The sequence below is a fragment of the Canis lupus genome, chromosome 3 (assembly GCF_048164855.1).
Source record: "Canis lupus baileyi chromosome 3, mCanLup2.hap1, whole genome shotgun sequence".
Taxonomy (NCBI): Eukaryota; Metazoa; Chordata; class Mammalia; order Carnivora; family Canidae; genus Canis; species Canis lupus.
The window spans coordinates 41,723,913-41,745,096 of NC_132840.1; the positions used below are offsets into that span (position 1 = coordinate 41,723,913).

At 36.9% G+C, this 21,184-nt stretch overlaps 1 long non-coding RNA gene across 1 annotated transcript in view; it reads right to left on the reverse strand.

Annotated features, from left to right (window-relative positions):
* Positions 1–7,626: 7,626 nt before the first annotated feature.
* LOC140630423 (uncharacterized) overlaps positions 7,627–21,184 on the reverse strand; it is a 60,021-nt gene continuing 46,463 nt past the window's right edge. Inside the window, exon 6 of the long non-coding RNA XR_012028193.1 lies at positions 7,627–8,009. This is a non-coding gene — a long non-coding RNA (uncharacterized lncRNA). The remainder of the gene's footprint in view (positions 8,010–21,184) is intronic.

Below are 21,184 nucleotides of genomic sequence, written 5' to 3' on the forward strand. Positions count from 1 at the left end.
TTGTCCAATTTGTTGCCATATACTTGTTTGTAGTAGTTCCTTGTAATCCTTTGTATTTCTGTGGTGTCAGTTGTAACTTTTCTTTGAGTTTTGATTTTGAGTCCTCCATAGTTTTGTTGACTTTTTCTTTTCCTTCTTTCCTTCCTTTCTTCTACTTTCCTTCCTTCTTCCATCTCTATTTATTTTCACTTTCTGATATTTAATATTTCCTTCCCTCTGCTAACTTTGGGCTTTATTTTTACTTCTTTTCTTGTTCCTTTAGTTGTAAGGTTAGATTATTTCAGATTTTTCTTATTTTTTGAGGTAGGCCTGTATTACTGTAAACTTCCGTCATAGAACTGCTTTGCTGTGACCCATAGATTTTGAAACATCATACTTCCATGCTCATTTATGTTTTCAGACATTTTTTATTTCCTCTTTGCTTTCTTCATTGACTTATTGGTTGCTTCGTAGTATGTTGGTTAGTCTCTACATGTTTGTATTTTTTCCAGTTTTTTTCCTTGTAATTGATTTCTAGTTTAAAAGCACTGTGGTTGGAAAAGATGGTTATGATTTCAATCTTAAATTTATTGAGACTTGTTTTGTGGCCTAACATGATCTGTCCTGGAGCATGTTCCATGGGCACTTGAAAATAATGTGTATTCTGCTATTTTTGGATGGAATGTTCTGTATTTATCTGGTAAGTCCATCTTGTCTCATGTGTTAGAGTCACTGTGTCCTTATGGATTTTTCTGTCAGTATCCATGATGCAAATGGGGTCTTAAAGTCACCTACTATTACTGTATTACTTTCATTTTCTCCCTTTTTGCCTATTAATACTTTCTTTATATATTTATGTGGTCTTAAGTTGGGTGCATAGGTATTTCCAACTTTATAGTCTCTTGTTGGATTGATCCCTTTTCATTATGTAATAAACCCTTCCTTCTTTGTCCCTTGTTACAGTCTTTGTTTTAAGGTCTGTTTTGCCTAAAAGAAGTAGTGCTACTACAGCTTTTTAAATGTTTTCAATTGCATTTGTATAGACTATCTTTTGTCATCTTTTTACTTTCAGTCTGTATGGGTCTTTTGGTCTGAAGTGATTCTCTTGTAGGTAACATATAGATAGGTCTCTCTCTTTTTTTTTTAAATCCATTTACTCATCCTGTGTCTTTTAATTGGAGCATTTCTTGATCTCTTCCCTTATAATATGATGATTTTCTTTAGTGTTATGCTTGGATTCCTTTCTCTTTATTTGTGTATCTATTAGGTCTTGGTTTGTGGTTACCATAAGAATCATATACAACATCCATTGTATACACCAGTCTCTTTTAAGTTGATGGTCATATAAGTTCGAACACATTTTCATATTTTTTGTATAAAAATCTCAGAATACTTATTTTTGTTTATTTAAAATTTTATTCATTTATTTGAGAGAGACAGAGAGAGAATATGAGCTGGGGGGAGTAGCAGAGAGAGAAGGAGAAGTAGACTCCATGTCAAGCAGGGAGCCCAATGACTCTGAGATCATGACCTGAGCTGAAGGCAGATGCTTAACTGACTGAGTCACCAGGCACCCGCCTTTGAATATTTTTTTGGTGATACATTAAAAAAAAAAGTTTTATTTATTGCAGAGAGGCATTGTGTGTGTGTATACATGAGTGGAGGGGGGTGGGCAGGCAGAATGAGTATTTTTGTATCCCTTGGATAAATACCTAGTAGTGCAGTTGCTGGATCGTAGGGTAGTTCTGTTTTTAACTTTTTGAGGAAACTGCATACTGTCACATTCTAAAAGCACTACATTTTCATTCTCCCTTCTCTGTTTTCTGTATGTCATATTTTTATCTTTTTATTGTGTGTATCCATTATCTAATTATTGTAAATATAATCAATTTGACTACTTTTGTCATTTTTTTTTTAAAGATCTAATTGGCTTTATTCAATGATCCATGAATTGGGCAGCATTCCATCTAGCAAGTAGAAAGGTGCTACTCTTGTTTTCTAACCTTCATACTAACTTTACAAGTGGTTGATCCATATGTTTGCTTTTACCAGTGAGATTTTTCTTCTTTTATAAGTTTCTTACTTCTAGTTATTGGGGATCCCTGAGTGGCTCAGCGGTTTGGCGCCTGCCTTTGGCCCAGGGCATGATCCTGGAGTCCCGGGATCGAGTCCCGCGTTGGGCTCCCGGCATGGAGCCTGCTTTTCCCTCCTCCTGTGTCTCTGCCTCTCTCTCTCTGTGTCTATCATAAATAATAAATAAATAAATCTTAAAAAAATATTTTTTCTAACTTCTAGTTATGGCCTTTCCCACATTTCTTATAAATCTGGTTTAGAGTGATGAACTTTAACTTTTGTTTGCTTGGGAAACTCTTTACTTCTCCTTCAGTTCTGAATAATAATTTTCCCCAGTATTCTTGGTTGTACGTTTTTTTCCTTTCCTTTTTTTTTTTTAAAGATTTATTTTATTTATTTTTATTCATGATAGACATAGAGAGAGAGAGAGGCAGAGACACAGGCAGAGGGAGAAGCAGGCTCCATGCCAGGAGCCTGATGTGGGACTTGATCCCAGGACTCCAGGATTGCACCCTGGGCCAAAGGCAGGCGCCAAACCACTGAGCCACCCAGGGATCCCCTTTTCCTTTCCATACTTTGAATATATCATGCCACTGTCTTCTGGCCTACAAAGTTTCTGCTGAAAAATCAGCCAATAGTTTTATGGTTGTTCCCTTGCATAATTAGTTGCTTTTCTCTTGCTCCTTTTAGGAGTCTTTAATTTTTAACATTTTCATTATGATGTGTCTTGGTGTGGATCTCTTTGGGTTCATATTGTTTGGGGCTCTCTGTACTTCTTGAACCTGGATGTCTGTTTCCTTTCCCAAGTTAGGGAGCTTCTCAGCTAATAATTCTTCAAATAAGTTTTCTGCCCCTTTCACTCTCTGCTCTCCTTCTGGGACCCCTGTAACATGAATGTTAGTATGGTTAGTGTTGTTCTTGAGGTCCCTTAAACTATCCTCATTAACATTTTTTTTGCTTTTTAGGTTGGATAATTTCATTACCCTATCTTCCAGATCACTCATTCTTATGCATCTTCTAATCTGCTGTTGATTCTCTCTAGTGTATTTTTCATTCAGTTATTATATTCAGTGCTGATTTAAAAAATACATATCTTCTATTTCTGTTGAAGTTCTCACTGTGTCCATCCATTCTTCTGAATTTGGTGAGTAACTTTCAGACCATTACTTTGAACTTTTTTTCAGGTAGTTTGCTTAGCTCCACTTTTAGTTCTTTTTCTGAGGTTTTGTCTTATTCTTTCATTTGGAACATATTCCTCTCTCCTCATTAATCCTGACTTTCTATTAGGTAGATCAGCTACATTTCCTGGTCTTAAAGGAGTGGCCTTATATAGGTGTTCTGTGGGGCCTAGACATGAAATCACTCCTGGTGACCCAAACCAGGCACTTTGAGGGTGTCTTCTGTGTAGACTGCATGCACACTCTTGTGGCTGGCTGAGACTGCCTTGGGTGCACTTGCGGGCAGGGCTTGACCCAATGTGGCTTCCTGCAAGGCCTGGCCACTACTCTTATGGGCTTGTAGGTGAGCAGGACTATCCTTCCGTTGTGGGACAGGAGCTGCTTTGGAGGGATGCCAGTCAGGGCAGGCAGGTTGGCGGGGTGGGTCTGCAAAGGAATGCCAGGGCAGGGTGAATGGTGCTAGCAAGATAGATGTTGAGTGTCAGAACTGGTAGCCACCAATGTTGGCCTAGGTAGCCTCCTAGGCCTCCTAGCCTCCAAGAAAAATGGCACTTACCAATGCTTCCATTTCCAGAGAAATTTCCTACAGATTCTTTCCCCTCTAGCACTTGCCCTAAAATTAGTCAGTAAATCTTCATGTATAACCCAGGCACTTTTCAAACTGCTGCCTCTGGATCTTAGAATGAGTTTGTGCATGGACCCTTTAAGAGCAGTCTTGATTTCCTATAGCCTTCTGGCTCTCCTGAAGTTAAGCCCCACTGATTTTCAAAGCTAGATGCATGGAGGCTTGTCTCTCTGGTACAGGTCCCCAGGGTGGGTGGTGCCTAATGTAGGGCTTGAACCCCTCACTCCTTGAGGACCTCTGCACTTGTGATATCCTTCCATTTGTGGGTTGCCATATTGGGGTTGTGGATCCCGACCAGACTGTGTCTCTGCCCCTACTACCCTTCTTGATATGGTCTTTTTTTTCATGTCTTTAGCCATGGAAAAGCTGTTTTTCCAGTCTTCAGGCTATTCTCAGAGAGAGCTGCTCTATATGTATATATAGCCTTGGTGTATCTGTGGGAGGAGATGAGCTCAGGGTCCTCCTACCATCTTAAGTTCTTCCTACTAGCTCTTCCCTTATTTTAAGTCAACAATCCAGATATTGACTTCATTCAAGAGTAAAACATAAAATCCTGCAGAGAATTCTCTTCCAATTAAATTATTGGAAATTAATTATAAATGTTTTATGTATTTCATACTAATATAAATTAGAAGGAATTAGGAATTCATGGGTTTAAAAGTTATTTTATAAGTAGGAAAGGTAAAATTAGAAATCTCATGGGCAAAAACAGCATAGTACACTGACACAGATTTTAAAAACATGAATTAAAAAAGCCAATTAAAAAGGCTTGTGGGCTGGGATGTTTTAAAATTTGATGTAGGCATGGGAAGAAAGTAAATACTGACCAATACCAGGAAGTGGATATGGGCTGCCGTGCTGCACCACTTCAAGGGACATTATCTTTGGTGTATGTTATGTGAATGGCACTACCTAGAGTTATGCAATATGGCATCTGTGTAGCTAATATTTACATACTACTTGCTGTTTACTTAGCACAATTGTGATCAATTTGCTTGTATTTTAATGAATCTAAGGTGGGGAATTAGATCTGGGATTAAGGTAAAAGAATCCACCTCACACTTCTGTTCTCTTAACATACTTTCAGGGCACCTGGCAGGTTCCGTCAAGGGAGCATGTCACTCTTGATCTTGTTGTTGTGGGTTTGAGCCCCACACTGGGAGTAGAGAAAAATAAAGTCTTAAAAAATACATATATTACCTTCAATTGTCTACATTCCCTTCTATTTTGTGTTCATGTTTACATTAATAAGCATGTACAATATGTTGAATTTTGAGTCTTGTTTTTAAAATTTAATTGTGTCTGGGGCATCTGGGTGGCACAGCTGGTTAACCATCCAACTCTTGGTTTCAGCTCAGGTCATAATCTCAGGGTCATGAATTAGAGCCCTGCACTCGACTATGCGTTCAGCATGGAGTCTGCTTAAGATTCTCCTTCCCTTTCTGCCCCTCCCCACAAAGTGTGCTCTCTCTCTCTCAAAATAAATAAATAAATCTTTAAAAAATTTGTGTTTGATGAAGAGTGCCATCACTTATTCAGTTTTTTTATATTTTGGTTTGTATATTGACATTGAAGCCTCTGATTTGCATGGTAATCTTTTTTTTTGTCTTGTGACTGGTTCTTAAAATTGATCCATTGTGCTTTGCCAGTTTCATGCCTGTATTTAGAGAGACTCTTATTTTTTTATATTTCATCCTATAAATACTTAAAATAGTTGAATCTCAAGGAATTGAACAATAGATGTTTCCAAACAATGTTTTAAGGAAGGTTCTAAGAGAATATAAAACATGAAAACATTAAAAACATTGCAAAATGATTTCTAATCATATAGGCTTGACGTGATCTTGGATGATATAGTCTCAGCATTTCATAGATGCACTTTATTTTTATTCTCTTATAATCATATAGTTGACTGACAAAGTCAAGTGAACATTTCATTGAGGCTAATAATTTTAAAAATTTTTTATTTTTAATTAAAAAAACTTCACTTATTTATTTGAGAGAGAGAGAGAGAGAGCGTGCACACAAGCCGGGAGGTGGGGAAGAAGTAGATGGGGAGGGAGAAGCAGATTCCCCACTGAATAGGGAGCTGGATGTGGGGCTTGATCTCAGGACCCTGGGATCATGACCTGAACTGAAAGCAGACACTCAACCACTCAGCCACCTGGGCACCCTAAGGCTAGTAATTTTTTTAAAGATTTATTAATTTTAGAGAAAGAGAGCATGTGAGTAGGGGGAAAAGTAGAGGGAGAGAGAGTGTGTGTGTCCTCAAGCAGACTCCCCATTGAGCACCAAGCCTGACATGTGGCTCATTCCAGGACACTGAGATCATGACCTGAGCTGAAATCCAGAGTCAGCTGCCTAACTAACTGAGCCACCTAAGTACCCTGAAGCTAATAATTATATCTATCTTTATATTAATTATATCAAATTAAGGGGCAAGACCTATATTTCTTACCAGGACTTTTAGCACTTTCATTTTCCTGTTTTCCTGTCATGTTTACAAAATGAGGGTAAGTGAAATATAAAATCCAATACTGTATAAACTGCTACACAAAGATTGGGCCATTAGCTGGCAGGCAGCATCAGCTCAGAGCTGAACGTGCTTCTTTGTTGGTTCATGTTTAAAAGTTCAAATTTTATAATATTTAAGGTGATTTAGGGGAATCAGATTACATAGGAAAATCTAATGTCTGACTATTATCCTAGTGGATGTGAAGTGGTATCTCATGGATTTTTTTTAAAGTAATACCTCTATTAAGATATAATTCACCCATATAAAGTATACAGTTCAGTGGTTTTTAATATATTCACTGAGTTGTGAATGATTACTACTATCAAAGTCCAGGATATTTTCATTATTCTAAAAAGAAACCCTGTACCCACTAATTAATTCTGTTTGTATGGATTTGCCTATAAATTTCATATTAATGGACTCATAAAGATGTGGCCTTTGTGTCTGACTCCTTTCACTTAAGCATACTACTTTCAAAAACTAGTGGCACTTCATTCTTTTTTTGTGGCTGAATAATATTCCATTTGATGGATATAGCATATTTTGTTTATTTATTAGGTGATGGACATTGGTTGTTCCTGCTTTTGGGCTATTGTGTATAATGCTATGAACATCTGTGTACACAAATTTGTGTGGATACTTGTTTTCATTTCATTTCTACTGTGTATATGCTGAGGAGTGTGATTCCTGGTTAAGTGGTAGCTCTGTTTAGCTATTTAAGGAACTGCCAAACTGTTTTCCTATGTGCTATACCATTTTACAATCCTACCAGCATTGTATGAAGGTTCCACTTTTTCTACTTCCTCAACAACACCTCTGTTATTGTCTGGCTTTTTCATTTTAGCCATCTACTGTGTATAAAGTGGTATTTTACTGTGGTTTTGATTTGCATTTTCCCAGTGACTAATTATGTTGAGTATCTTTTCATGTGCTTATTGGCCATTTGTATATTTTCTTTGGAGAAGTGTATATTGAAATTCTTCGCTTATTTTAAATTGGGCTATTTGTCTTTATATTATTGAGTTGTAAGAGTTCTTTGCATATTCTGCACAGAAGTCCTTTATCAGATATATGACTTCCAAACATTTCCTCCCATTCTGTTCACTTTCTTAATGGTGTCCTTTGAGACACAAATTTTTTAAAAGGTTTTTTAAAAAATTTATTTATTCATGAGAGACACAGAGAGAGAGAGAGAGACAGAGACAGAGACAGAGAGACAGAGGGAGAAGGAGGCTCCACACAGGAAGCCCAACATGGGACTCGATCCCGGGACTCCAGGATCACGCCCTGGGTTGAAGGCAGCACTAAACTGCTGAGCCACCCGGGCTGCCCGACACAAATGGTTTTAATTTTGATACAGTCCAATTTATCTATTTTCTATTTTCTTTGGTTGTTTGTATTATGTTAAGAAACCATTACTTAACCCAAGGTTACAAAGATTTATACTTACACTTTCCTCTAAGAGTTTTACAGTTTTAGGTCTTACATTTGTTTTGTTTTTACTCATTTTGAGTTGATTTTTGTATAAGGTGTGAGATAAGTGTCCATATTCCTTCTTTGGCATGTGGATATCCAGTTGTTCCAGCACTATTTGTTGCAAAGACTAATCCTTCCCCATTGAATGGTCTTGGCATTCTTGCTGAAATCAAGTGACCATAAAAATGTAAGTATTTATTTCTGGACTCCAAGTTCTATTCCATTTATCTGTATATCTATCCTTATGCCAGTACTACACTATCTTGATTACTATAGCTTTGAAGTAAAATTTGAAATTGGGAAGTGTAAGTCTTCCAGCTTTCTTCTTTTCAAGATAATCTTGGAAATTCTGAATTCCTTATATTTTCATCCAAATTTTAGGATCAGCTTGTTAATTTCTAAAATTTTTGTTCATTTTTCTCAGTTTCTGTTTTTACAACGTAAAGTGTTATTAAATTTTAACATAGTATAAAATTGGCTCAAACACCAAAGATACATGTTTGGAAAGGAATAAATCATGTAAAACACCCGGGGTACCTGGGTGGTCAGTTGGTTAAGTATCTCACTTCAGCTTAGGTCATGGTCTCAAAGTCCTGGGATTGAGCTCTGCAATCAGGCTCTGCACTTAGTGGGGAGTCTGCTTGTCCCTCTCTCCCTCTGCCCCTTCTCCTCATGCTCTCTCTGTCTCTCTCTCTCTCTCTCAAAAAAACAAACAACCAAACAAACAAAAAAACAAAAACAAAAAACAAAAAAACAAAACCTTAAAAAAAAAAAACACATGTAAAACACAGGTCTTATATAATTATAGTAGATAATGTTATGTCCATCTGTAGCCACAACAAATGCTTCAAAAGACTACCCATATTCACTTAAAACTATTAGTTTGGAAAAAATGATAAATCCTTGTATTTAGAAAAAAGCATATTTAATTTCCCTGTCAAGCTTCAGTGTTATACAGTGGAGATGGCATTAGTAAACTGGTTAAACTGTAGAGTCAGACTGGCTCTGCCCAAATTGTGACTTTAGCACTTACTAGCCTTGAGCATGCTACTTAATCTCACCTATGTAATATGGATAATAGTAACTATTACATTGGGCTATTGGGAGAATTAAGTGAGGAAACATGTAAAAACACTAAGAAAAAAATGCCTGGCCCATAGTGAATACTCAGCAAGGAATAGCCTTTAAAACTGTTGTCAAGGGCAGCCTGGGTGGCTCAGTGGTTTAGCGCCGCCTTCAGCCCAGGGCCTGCCTGATCCTGGAGACCTGGGATCGAGTCCCACGTCGGGCTCCCTGCATGGAGTCTGTTTCTCCCTCTGCCTCTCTCCCTCTGTGTGTGTATCTCTCATGAATAAATGAAAACCTTTAAAAAAAATAAAACTGTTGTCAAGATTTCATTCATGTCTGCCTTAAGATCTGAAAAGGCTTTAAGAGTATTTTTTGTGTGTGAAGTGGCACTGGAGAACAACTTAGGAAAAAAAAAAAAACCAACGAATCCCCTAAAACCTCTTAATTCTATTCCAATATTGAATGTCTGTAGGTTCTATAGAATACATTGAGATAAAGTGACACTTCTGTCAGGGAACTTAGAAATTTACTTAAAGGTGGGGAAGATACATTAAAAACTCACACTTGGCAGGGGAAGTGAAGACTTAGAAGGTCTACAAAATAAAATTATATTTGGTTTCAAGAAAGCTTACATCTGGTATGGGGTTAGGAAAGTCTTCATAGAGGATGGGGTGAACATGAACCTAAAAGTCTGGTATGATTTATGTAAAAGCAGGGACAAGGTAAGCATTTGGGCTAATAAAGAAACAGCACAAAGACCCACAGAGAGGATCCATGGGCATGTTTTCTAAATGAAAGGGGTGGGGGGTCAAGGTAAAGGGCCATACCTCTAGGGTGCATTTGAAGCACATGTGGCTGATTGTGGTTGTTCTACTGCCTAGCAAGCTGATATTTAGTAAGGGGATGATGATAAACATCCTGTGATATTTACAGAAAAATGAGTGATAAGAATGAAATGTTTATTGAAGGCCTGTGACTGAGGGCCTTGAGTATCAGGCTGAAATTTATACGTATGTAGGTAGATGCCTGGAAATGTACTATGAAGGAAGAAACAAAGGGTACAGGGAACCCCGGGTGGCTCAGTGGTTTAGCGCCATCTTCAGCCCAGGTCCTGATCCTGGAGACCCCGGGTCAAGTCCCACATCGGGCTCCCTGCATGGAGCCTGCTTCTCCCTCTGCCTGTGTCTCTGCCTCTCTCTCTTTCTCTGTGTCTCTCATGAATAAATAAAATCTTAAAAAAAGATAAAAGGTACAGAAGTCAGAACTGTGATTAAAATGTGAAGATTTAAAATTGGAAGATGATTTCTCAAGCCCTTACCCCTAAAGTCTGTTTTAACTAGACATAATTCTATAGAGTCTATGAATGAAGTTAGTGTATTTCAATGGGGCTAAAGATCAGTAGGTTATTTAATGTATAGGTTCTTAACTTAATGAAACCAGAAAAAGAACTGAAGCATCTATGGACTTGGATGCAAAAAAAATTACATCTTTATTTTCATTAACATCTAACTGAAACACAGTATTTCTCTTTCACTAAGAATGTAGGCAACAAAGTACAGTTGTATTAGCAGTACCTGGGATTTTGTCACTAACAAATCATAAATACTTTCAAATCATAATGTAGTTATTTTGAAATATTTATACTGTTTTGAAATTGTGGCAAGACTTGCTGCTAGGACTTATGAATGAAGCAAATACATTACAATATGTCACAAATTAAAAATATTTTAATAACCATTCCCCTTGTAGCCATTGAATTTCATTTATATTTAAAAATATGGGGACGCCTGGGTGGCTCAGCAGTTAAGCATCTGCCTTTGGCTCAGGGCGTGATCCTGGAACCCCAGGATCGAGTCCCACATCAGGCTCCCTGCATGGAGCCTGCTTCTCCCTCTGCTTCTGTCTCTGCCTCTCTCTCTCTGTGTTTCTCATGAATAAATAAATAAAATCTTAAAAAAAAATTTTTTTGAGAATGAGCCCACTGACTTTACCAGATTACCAGAGGATTTAGAGTGAGAAAAGTGGGGGACATGGAATGATAGAAGGTCAAGAGAATATTAGTCAAGACAAAAGTTCAGGCTGCTGTCCAGAGTTGGAGCATTTTGAGTGTCAAAAGTAGATGGTGGGAACATCACTAGGAGAAGGGGTGAATGAGGATAGAGCCAGCACCTGGAAGTGGGAATGCAAAGCTACTCCTCTGGACCACAGAGGTTTAAATGGAAGGAGTCTCTGCTGGTGAGTTTAGGAATTCTTTAGTATTGTCAGGAAAAATAAGTTTAAATTGATGTGAAGAGAGAGAGGATTGATGATTGCAATAATGATAATGGCAACAATGGTCATTTTGGGAGCACTTACTAAGTATTTTATAAAATACTTAGTATATTTAGTTTAATCTTCACGAAAATCCTGGGAAATGAGGTATTTTTACTGTTTCCATTTTAGAGATGAAGTAACTGAGGGTCAGATATGGTAATGTAACTTGCCAAGTTAGTGCAATTAGTAATTTGCAGATCTGGGATTTAAGCCTCTCCTGATTCAAAAGTCTGTTCTAGTTTTCCCTTCATCATATTGAGGGAGAGGTTCCAAAGGACAGAGAAGAAGGCACAAGCGAAAACAGAGTGGAGTAGGATTGAACTGCATGGGGGTGAAAACAGGGCAGCTGTGGGAGGGAAGTCTTTGACCTGGGATTAACTGGGATTAAAGACAGGCAGTTTGGTTAGTAGACTGAACAGGCTGAAGAGATGAGCTAGCACTTGACAGATTTGCTTATATTTCACTGGCATTGAGAATCAGGTTCCCATTGTTTCAGAAACTGTGAGATAGATGGGAAGTTTATGTAAGATGCTCCCTTTTTTTCTTCCCTCTGCATAGTACATCCTGCCCACCCTGAGGTGAAAAGTCTGATCTTAGTACCCTTATGAGGCAACATTTTGAGCCTTGTCTTCTTTCCCTGGCTTTCAGACCCCAATTTTCCAGAGACTGCAATTGAGAAAGAACCTTTTGTTACTGTACGATAGGAAGAAAACTCCCAGTGGTATTAAGCAGACTGAGGACTTTGCAAAATATAGCAAGTTCATGTCTGCTAATATGTTAAGTTATTTGGCCTCCCTAGTTTAAGTAGTGATTTGTTGTTTTCATGCTAATACAAATTCTTGTATTAATAGGAGCATGGCCTCGGTTTCTTCATCCGCCTGGGAAAAAATTACTTGTTTGATGGTAAACAAAGAACAGAAGAATTGATTCACTGTCCTCATTTTAAAAAAAGATGGTATGAAGCAATAGTGGAATAATTTTAATTGTAACCCTCTAACACTTGCGATCAGTAAGATCATTTGTGTTCTGTTTTTAGGAAATGGAGTATTAAAGAGGACATAGTGCATTAGAAATGCAAAACATGACCGCATGTTCTCAGGATTTTGTCAGTGTTACATGAAAGAGCACTTGTACTGGGATGCTCAGCTCTGAGGGTATTCTCTGTTCAGTGTGTATTTACAGAGATGTATGAATATTTGATTAATGAGTCATGGTCTCTGGAGAAATTTAATAACTGTGTTGCTGTACAAAGCCAGGCCCTTAACTGTTAACACAGCTGCCAATAGTGTCATTGACACTGCAACCCTTTCTGAATCTAATATATTCTGTGGAGTAAATTCCTTGGTCAAAAAGAGATCTGTAAGAGACATTATTCAGTTATCTGTTTTGAACTTTACTCAATTTGCAGGCTCTGATTTGTAAAGATTTTTCCAATGAAAACAAGCAGTGATATGGAAACTTAAAAATGACCTTTTTTAAAATGATTACTTTTCCCAGAAATTAGTTGAAAAATCATTGATAAATAAAAAGCAGTTGATTATCCTCTTCAAGATTATCTGTTAGGAATTCAGTAATCATTTTTGTCTTGCTTATCATAGAAGAAATATCCGCAAAAGTAGAAATATGGAATATGTTTGTGATTTAGATATAGATCTCACATCTATTTGAATGCTATGAACGAAATTCATTATTAAACATAATTTAATGCTTTTTCAGGAATTACTGAAGGCTAATTTATCCCTTCTTTGTCTATTTTTTGTTGTTGTTTTTAATGTCTATGGAGAAATCAATTCTAACTTTCAAAGTTAGGTAGGTATTTTAGTAATGTTAACTCATTTAACTGCTTGAGTAACAGGGAGAAATGTCAAAAAAAGATAAATTTAGTGCAGGAGCTTTTGCTGGAAGCTGTAACTGCAGGTTAGAATTATCCATGCTATGCAGAATTTCCTGCAACACTTCTCCTTGGGGCCACAATGCATTACAGCAGACGTATAATGAAGCTGCTATAAAATCTCTGGTAATTAAGGGGGATTTGACAGTAATTGCAACAGTGAATCAACTTAATTATTACCTGCTTCAAAGAGAGCTAACCTGATGTTATAATCTAACCTTTTCTACTTTTAAAATGGGAGATTAAACAAGTATATGTAACATTTAAGAATTAAATCTGTTGAGATAGAATTATATTAATATACTTCTAATATACATTTTATGCACATGTACACATCAACTTCTCAAGACGAACTAGCATTAGGCTCTCTGTGATCCATTAAAGTTATTTGGTATGCTCTGGAAATTGAACTAAACCCACATCTCTGATTCAAGTCAGCTTCTCCTCAAGCCACAGACCTTGACTGTGGTTTACCTGACTTCCACAATATAAAAGAAGGATACTTCCTTAATATTAGCATGTAAAGAAGAGACACTAAAACAATTATTTACATTTAGATAAAGTCTTAGGATCTTAAATCCCATCAAAAGCTACAAACAAGCTGTTAAGATGAAGGTTTAGAATCATCTGAGAGCTCTTGTATAACTTGGAATATCCAACCCTGGATACAAAGAACAAGACACCCAAGTTTCAACAGAGTTCTATGGTAATGCTTCTTATAAACTATATCCTCCCATTTCCCATTGCTTGCTATCTTCCTTCTCTCACAGAAGTAGGAGTAGAGAAAGACAAAAGTAGTCACTGTAGTTTTGATATGAGTTCATGTCATAAACCATCTATAATCAGGTACCTACAACATTTAATACTAGTTTCCATATTTATAGTTTGGCCTCTGGCATGTTCCCCTCTCTCTTCTGCTTTTAAGTGTATTCATTGGCCTTAACTTTATGAATAGCCATATTAACTTCTGTAATTATAGAAATATCGGAGTGTAGTTTTATCTTGGAATGTGAATCTTTCTGTATGGTTTTGTGTTTGCCGTATGTAGAGACCCAATAAACTGGTCATTTCACAGGGGATGATTGGTTAGGCAGTTTTGGGATGGGACAATCTCATCCTCTACCAATGTTTGCCACACTGAAAGTATGCTCCTATGAATGTGAACCAGGATTGGTTCTCCATCTAAGGCAGCAGGACCCCTGGGCAGACTTTGATCATTGATCTTTATAAGATTTATACGATTTGTTGCAAATTCAGCCTGAATTCCCTGAAGAAAGACTGAGATCACACACTATATATACCTTGTTTTCTAATGTTGCTTCATACCACTAACCAAATTCTCTCTCAATATAGGAGACAAATAAGTATGATCAATAATTGAACAATGATTAGGAAATTAAGCAATTTGAGTTTTAATTTCAATCTGATCACTGACCTGGAGCAATCTGTCTAGAACCTCTCTGTTTTATTCCTCTATCAGACTGAATTACAACTATTCCACAGGGATCCCCTAAGACCCAATTTACTTGTTTGTTAGAAAACTTTCACCAAAGCAGAAGCTCACCAAAAATAGTGGCCTTTTGTAAAGGTAGTTAGAACAACTTCCAAAAGTACCTATTTTCTGATCAGGGATTCTCCTATTCTGTGTGAGTCATGCTTGTCTTTGGTTCATGCTCATAATTTTTAATTTACCAGGGATCAGTTATCTATGTAGGGTTTCTCCCTCTGATTTTTGTCTTTTAGATGGCTCAAATTAAAGGGCATGAAATTCAAACCATGTGACACGTGATAAACAATGTAGCAAAACCACAGAACAAAGTTGGAGCTGTTGGCCAGAGTAATAATGTTTTACTTACACAACTTTTCTGTGCACTTGAGGTAGAAAGGTGAAAAAAACAAGCAAGGTTTCTGCTCTCATGGAGCTCACATTTAATTGTAACTTATACTTACTGAGTGCTTACTATTCTAGGCATTTTATATGCATTATCTCATTTTATGCCATAAACAGAAATCTGTGCCTTATAGGGGAGAAACTTGAGATTCAGAGATTAATCAAATTGCCTAAGGCTACCCAGCTGGTAAATGATTCATTCAGGATTCCACCCCACATCTATTTGATTCCATATATGGTTGAAACCACTAAATTTTGGAATTGTCTGTGGAATTAATGAACCATATTGTTCCTTTCCTAGATATTTATAAATGAAAACTGACTTTACCATACCAAATATTTACCATATTTTACTAGACTAATGCAACAAGGTAGCAAGCCTTAAGTTTTACTTTTGCTTGTTTTTCAGATAGACTTGTAGTCAAATTCTGCTTCTGACTAAACCCAGAATTTAGTAAGTTTTCATGCATACCCTCTGAAATACAGCAGAATTTTCAGGGGATCCCTGGGTGGTTCAGCTGGTTTAGCGCCTGCCTTCGGCCCAGGGCATGATCCTGGAGTCCTGGGATCGAGTCCCATGTCGGGCTCCTTGAATGGAGCCTGCTTCTCCTTCTGCCTGTGTCTCTGCATCTCTCTGTGTGTGTCTCTCATGAAAAAAATAAATAAATAAAAATGTTAAAAACAAACAAACAAACCCAAAACCCAGAATTTTCAGTGTCAGCATTTTCCATGTCAGAAATAAGAACCAGGGAATTTTGAAGGTATTCTGTTCCATGTTAAAGCTAGTACCCTCTCTCAGTTCCTATCAGATCTTTTCCATAAGCAAAACATGTACTGATTTCTTATGAACTTTATGAAGAATGGGTATCCATTTAGAGACCTGCATGGTAAAGACAAATTGTCATACTTCTTTGTTCTTATATAATGATGGAGTAAAAAAAATTAGGATTATGCTTTCTGAGAGAAAGTTAATTATACAATCACCTCAATTATTCAGGGGTAGAATATTAGATTAAGGATATATTCATTCCTGCCTTGGGCAATAGAGAAAGACTTTTTAGTTGACACTAACGTGATCACAATAAGGGATTAAAAGTGAGGTAGCATTACCTGAAAAATGGCATACATCTTTGAAAACTGGCAAAGTTTAAGGGATCTTAAAGAATATTTAGTCTATTATCTCCTTTTTAGAGATGAGGAAACTGAGGCCCAGAAAGAAAAAATTACTTGCCCAAGTTACGCACCTATATATGACAGAGCTATGACTGGAATCCAGTTTCTTTTTGCTGAGAGAAAATTTATTTTAAAGAGCTACTGTTTGGCAACTATATTATAAATTGCAGAACATCTATTGATGTATTTTTAAAAGTCTACTCGTATTTAAAGTAAATTGCATCATTCCACTGACTTTCAAGACTAGAATCCTGAAAAGGTATGGAGTTCTTGTTACCAGAACTGCTTTTCCTTTGGTGTCCAATTTAAGCATTGATATAGCCTCCGGATATTGAATGAAGTTATAAAGAGAGAAAACCCAAAACTAATAGCAGAGGGAATCAGTCTGAGCTCCTTTTTAAAAAGAATTCTACCCCTGCTCCATTAATATTTTGACTTTTTTATTGTTATTGGGTCACTTCTGCAAGAGGCATAGGAAAATAGGGGTTGGTGTAACTTCAAAAGGAGGGTAGGATAGGAGAAAAAAAGAACAGATTTTTATTATAAAATCTCTGTTTTTGTTATCTCTTGCCATGTGACATATTGCCTGAAAATCCTCTTGGCTTAACCTAATAAGGATTTGTTATTTCTGAGGATTCTGTGGGCTAACTGAGCTCAGCTATGAGGTTCTTCTGTTCCACATGGTGAAGCTGCAGTCACTCGGGCAGCTGCTTTCAGCTGGGAGTTTGCCCAGGTCTGGAACACCCAGGATGGTCTCTTCTTTTCCAAGACCACTCTCTAAGTAACCACTCAACATCTGGTAGTCTAACCTGAATTTTTTACAGCATGGCAGCTGACTCCTAAGAGTACAAAAACAGTAGCTTCCAGACCTCCTCAAGGGCTTGGCCTGGGATCTTGCACGGCATCACATCTGCTAAATGCTATTGAACCACTCATGAAACCTAGGTTCGCGGTCAAGGAAACATACTGCACTTACTGATGGAAGAAATGGCAAAGAATTTTGTGGCCATCTTTAATTCACTACAATCTTAATCTTTTAGAATCTCAATTTTTGTTTATCACCCAATCTTATATCTTAACTTTCTTACCACTTTAATATCTACATCAAATATTCAACAAAGCCAGTATTTCCTTAGCCTATGCAATAACCTGTATCTTTCCTCAGCTTCCCATAAAAAGCAGTTCACAGAGCTGCATGCCTCAGGAGAATACTAGCATTATGACTAATCTATGACTCCTAGATTTCAGAGATTACAAAAAGATCCCTAATTATCCTCATTAGAACTGAGGTGGGTTTTTCCAGCCCCTTTCTACTTTTCAGGGGTATAAAAACAAGGCCTCAAGTCCTAAGAAATTTATATTTTGGAATAAAAAGAAATATGAACATGTGAGAGTGAGCCAGAGAGAGAATTTTGGCTGGGCAGTTAGATGTGTAATTTGGTTCAGCAAGAAGACCCAATCCATTTTCCCGTTGGCTGCTTAATTCTAATTTCTCTAATAGAGTCTGAATTTAGAGAATCATCTTCTCTGACCAGGTACTCCTCTGCCAGAACAACAGAAAGTGCCAAACTGCTTCGGCAATGATGGCCAATCTGACATGGAGACATTGTAAAAATAGGAATGAGGGATCGGCTTTGATTTCCCTAAACTTTATTTTTTAAATACTTACAAAGACACTATACACAGGCACTCAGGTCTGCTTTTCTGCTAAAAATGCAGTGATTGCAGAGCCAGCAGGGCCCTCCTACTAAAGCATTTAGACAATGGTGGGAATGGGCGTTATGGAGTGGATTACACTGTAAAGACAGCAATGTGATTTCAAATCCCCTTTTCCCTGAAGGCACCAGCAGAATCACCAAGAGGCAGCCTATTCCCCCTCAAATGAGATACAGCAGTTTATCATGTCAGACTACGCCACGGAGGGTTAAGGCTATAGGGCTTCTGGCTGTCAGGAGCAGGATTTCATCTTGGGGCCCCTCAGGCCATATGGAGGAAGCCTAAAAAAGTTCATTCTGCTTTTTCCATTGTCCAGAATCTTGTTTCCTTTCTCCACACTGGTGTCCTCTTGACCAACTTTACAGTTCAAATTCAAATCATGTATACGAAATAAACATTCTAAGATTTTCCTCTTATCTGTTAAGAGGAGCTTCCCAATTGTATCCACATAAATTTAGAAAAAAAATAAAGGGATGGATTTTTATTTTAATTTATAAATTTTCATATACTTCCACAAACTTAGAGAACTATTCTTTAACATTCAGAATAATTCCGTTAAAAGAATTTGATATTATTTCCACCTAATAAGAGACATAATCGATGGAAGCAAGATCATGAGAGAAAAATATACATATGTAATTCTTTTATGTAGCTACAATATTAAGATTCTGTTCACAGCTCCTATTAGAGTTCATCACTACCTATCTCAGATTTTGCACACAGTAATTGTTTCATTGTAAAAATCTTTTGTGTCTATTTTCTGAATTGCTATGTTGTCTATAAATATTTAGTGATAATTCATGATTGGGTTGTATTTACCCCTGTAGTTATGTATTACAAATGAAACGACAGCATCTGCCGAAATTAAAAGTGGCCACATTTTCACTGGAGCTTAATTAAATGCCAAAATTTATCTACATTAACAACAAAGTAGTGAAATTTATTGATCAATTCACATGATATAAGTTGACAAATGGCTTAAGCAATTTCCATAATTTTCTACACGTGTTAAAATTTGTAATGAAAAAGAACACTATATTAACATTAAATGAGAAATGAAAGGGAGGTTTTGTACTGGGGCCAGTGCCCTGGAGCAGTGTACTTTGTTTTCCGGGCCCTGTCCAGGCTTGCTGTTTGAGCTGTGTACAGATGGGTCTCTGACAGTCCTACAGCTGTTCTCCTAATTGTCCATTAAGTGTTCTATTGATTCTCTGATTCAAAGTACATGTCTTTCAGCTCAAGCTATCGTGTGAAGTGGCAGACACATTCCTTGTAGAATGACAGAGCTGCTTGAAACCTAAAAATGTGGTCTGCCAGTTTCAATTGAGGATCCTGCTTTCAAAGGAGAAGGCTTGGTTAAAGGCGCTTTGTAATAGCTGGTTAGGTTTTATTTTCTAAACTTTTAGCATCAATCAATTAAAGCAGCAGCAGCATGAAGAGTTTTAATTCCTGGTTAAGCATGTACAGATTGCACCTGGCTGATTCACGGCAGAGCAAGGGGATCAGTACTGCTAATAGAAGATCAGCCTTGTTTAGCTGTATGCAGATTTTCCCCCTGTGCACCTGACATGCGCAGAGTCATTTTCATTTGACTTGCAAGTTCACTTTTAGCATTTTTTAAAAAATTGAGATCATCTGCAATTCCAGATTATGCCAGTCAGAAGCCTGTTTAAAATCATCTCTCTTTAATCTGGAAAGTGAAAGATAAGATGCATATCTGTTGCGAGGACCATAAATCTTCAGAGAAACAAATAACCATAGATAAAACTGTAAAAGTTATTTAGCTCTCCACTGGAAGAGGTTTATTAATCTAAAATTTCCAGTCCACTGTGTCATGATTTGGTTAGCACTCTGTATCTCATTTTGTGCAATTGTACCTTAAGCCAAGTGCTGATCGCTTCAGAGTTTGAACTTTATCAGTTGTATAGTTCAGTTGTAAGGAATAAAATGAAAGCTGCTATCCAAAAGAAAAAAAAAAGGTCTAAAACTATGGTTTAGGTCACTCCAAATAGTATTGGCTTTCTTGTCTTAATGAGATGACACATCCCAATGTTTTTACCATTAGGTTTAGCTCTTGGTATTTGTAATATAATATTTTAATAGTCTTATTATGTAGTAAACCTTCAGCTATAAGTGAAATGAACAAATAACGTTTGTAGCCTCCTGTGTATCAGTTTAGTTAGGAGCTACCCCAATGGCCCTAATCACAGTTGAGGTGTGATTTTAGTTATTAAATAAGTATTGAAATTCATATATATTTTCAAAGGGAAATAAAGCATACACATGTGTATGTGTTTAATGTATTAAATATACATATTTAAGTGTGTAAAAATGAAAAATATGGATTAAGGAAAGCACTTTTAAGTGAAGGATGAATTAAAAACTGCTCTGTTTCCCACAATTAGCTGTTCGTTCTTTTCTTTTATGTCTCCTTTGTATTTCTCACAATAGTCCCTTTTGAAGAGCACTCTCTTTTCCTCTCATTATTGTTGGGTAAAGGAGCATGGCCATTAAACTAGTGTTCCTTTTGTCAGAAGCAAGTGATTTGTATCATGATGCTCTGTCTGAAGTATGACTCTCTCTACTCTGACCCTCCCAGTCTATAAGCCTCCATGGTGTAGCGTCCTAAGTAGGGAGTTGCCTGCCGTTAAGAGCTGCTGAAACAGGAAGACAGAACTGGTGTACTTCTAATTTTCTTCTAATGTAACAGTTTGGGGATTTGGAAGCATTAGGAACATAATATATTTGTTTTTAAAATTGTTTTGAAGTTATATAAAATACATGAGTGAATGAAACATATGGTATTACTATCATAATATGTGGTACCAGCTAATTTGAAGTTAGGGATTTATATTTTTTCAGAATACGGAGGCTTCAACCAAAATGTCCTCTTACTAAAGGATGATAAATCCTTCCTATCTGCTTTATCTTGGGAAACAAGTGAAAAATCTATTTCTAACATAGTAATATAGTATATATTGATACCTGCAAAACATTATGTGAATCTACTTAGACGCCAGCACTTTCAATTACACTGTTAGCCAGTTTTTTAAAAAGATTTTTAGAAGCTTTCAACTGTAGACTTTTGTCTTGTTGAATGAACTTCAGCTACACTAAATTTTAAGTAAATTTGTGATGACTGAGCAATATACATTGGCTGAGCTAGAATCCAATAACCCACAGGACAAATTAATTTTCAACAAAAAGGGCAGAAACCTCAAGTGCCATGAGTATATGGAGTCTCATTCTATCTCTCTGGAGCCATTTTTGCAAATCACTACAGCTA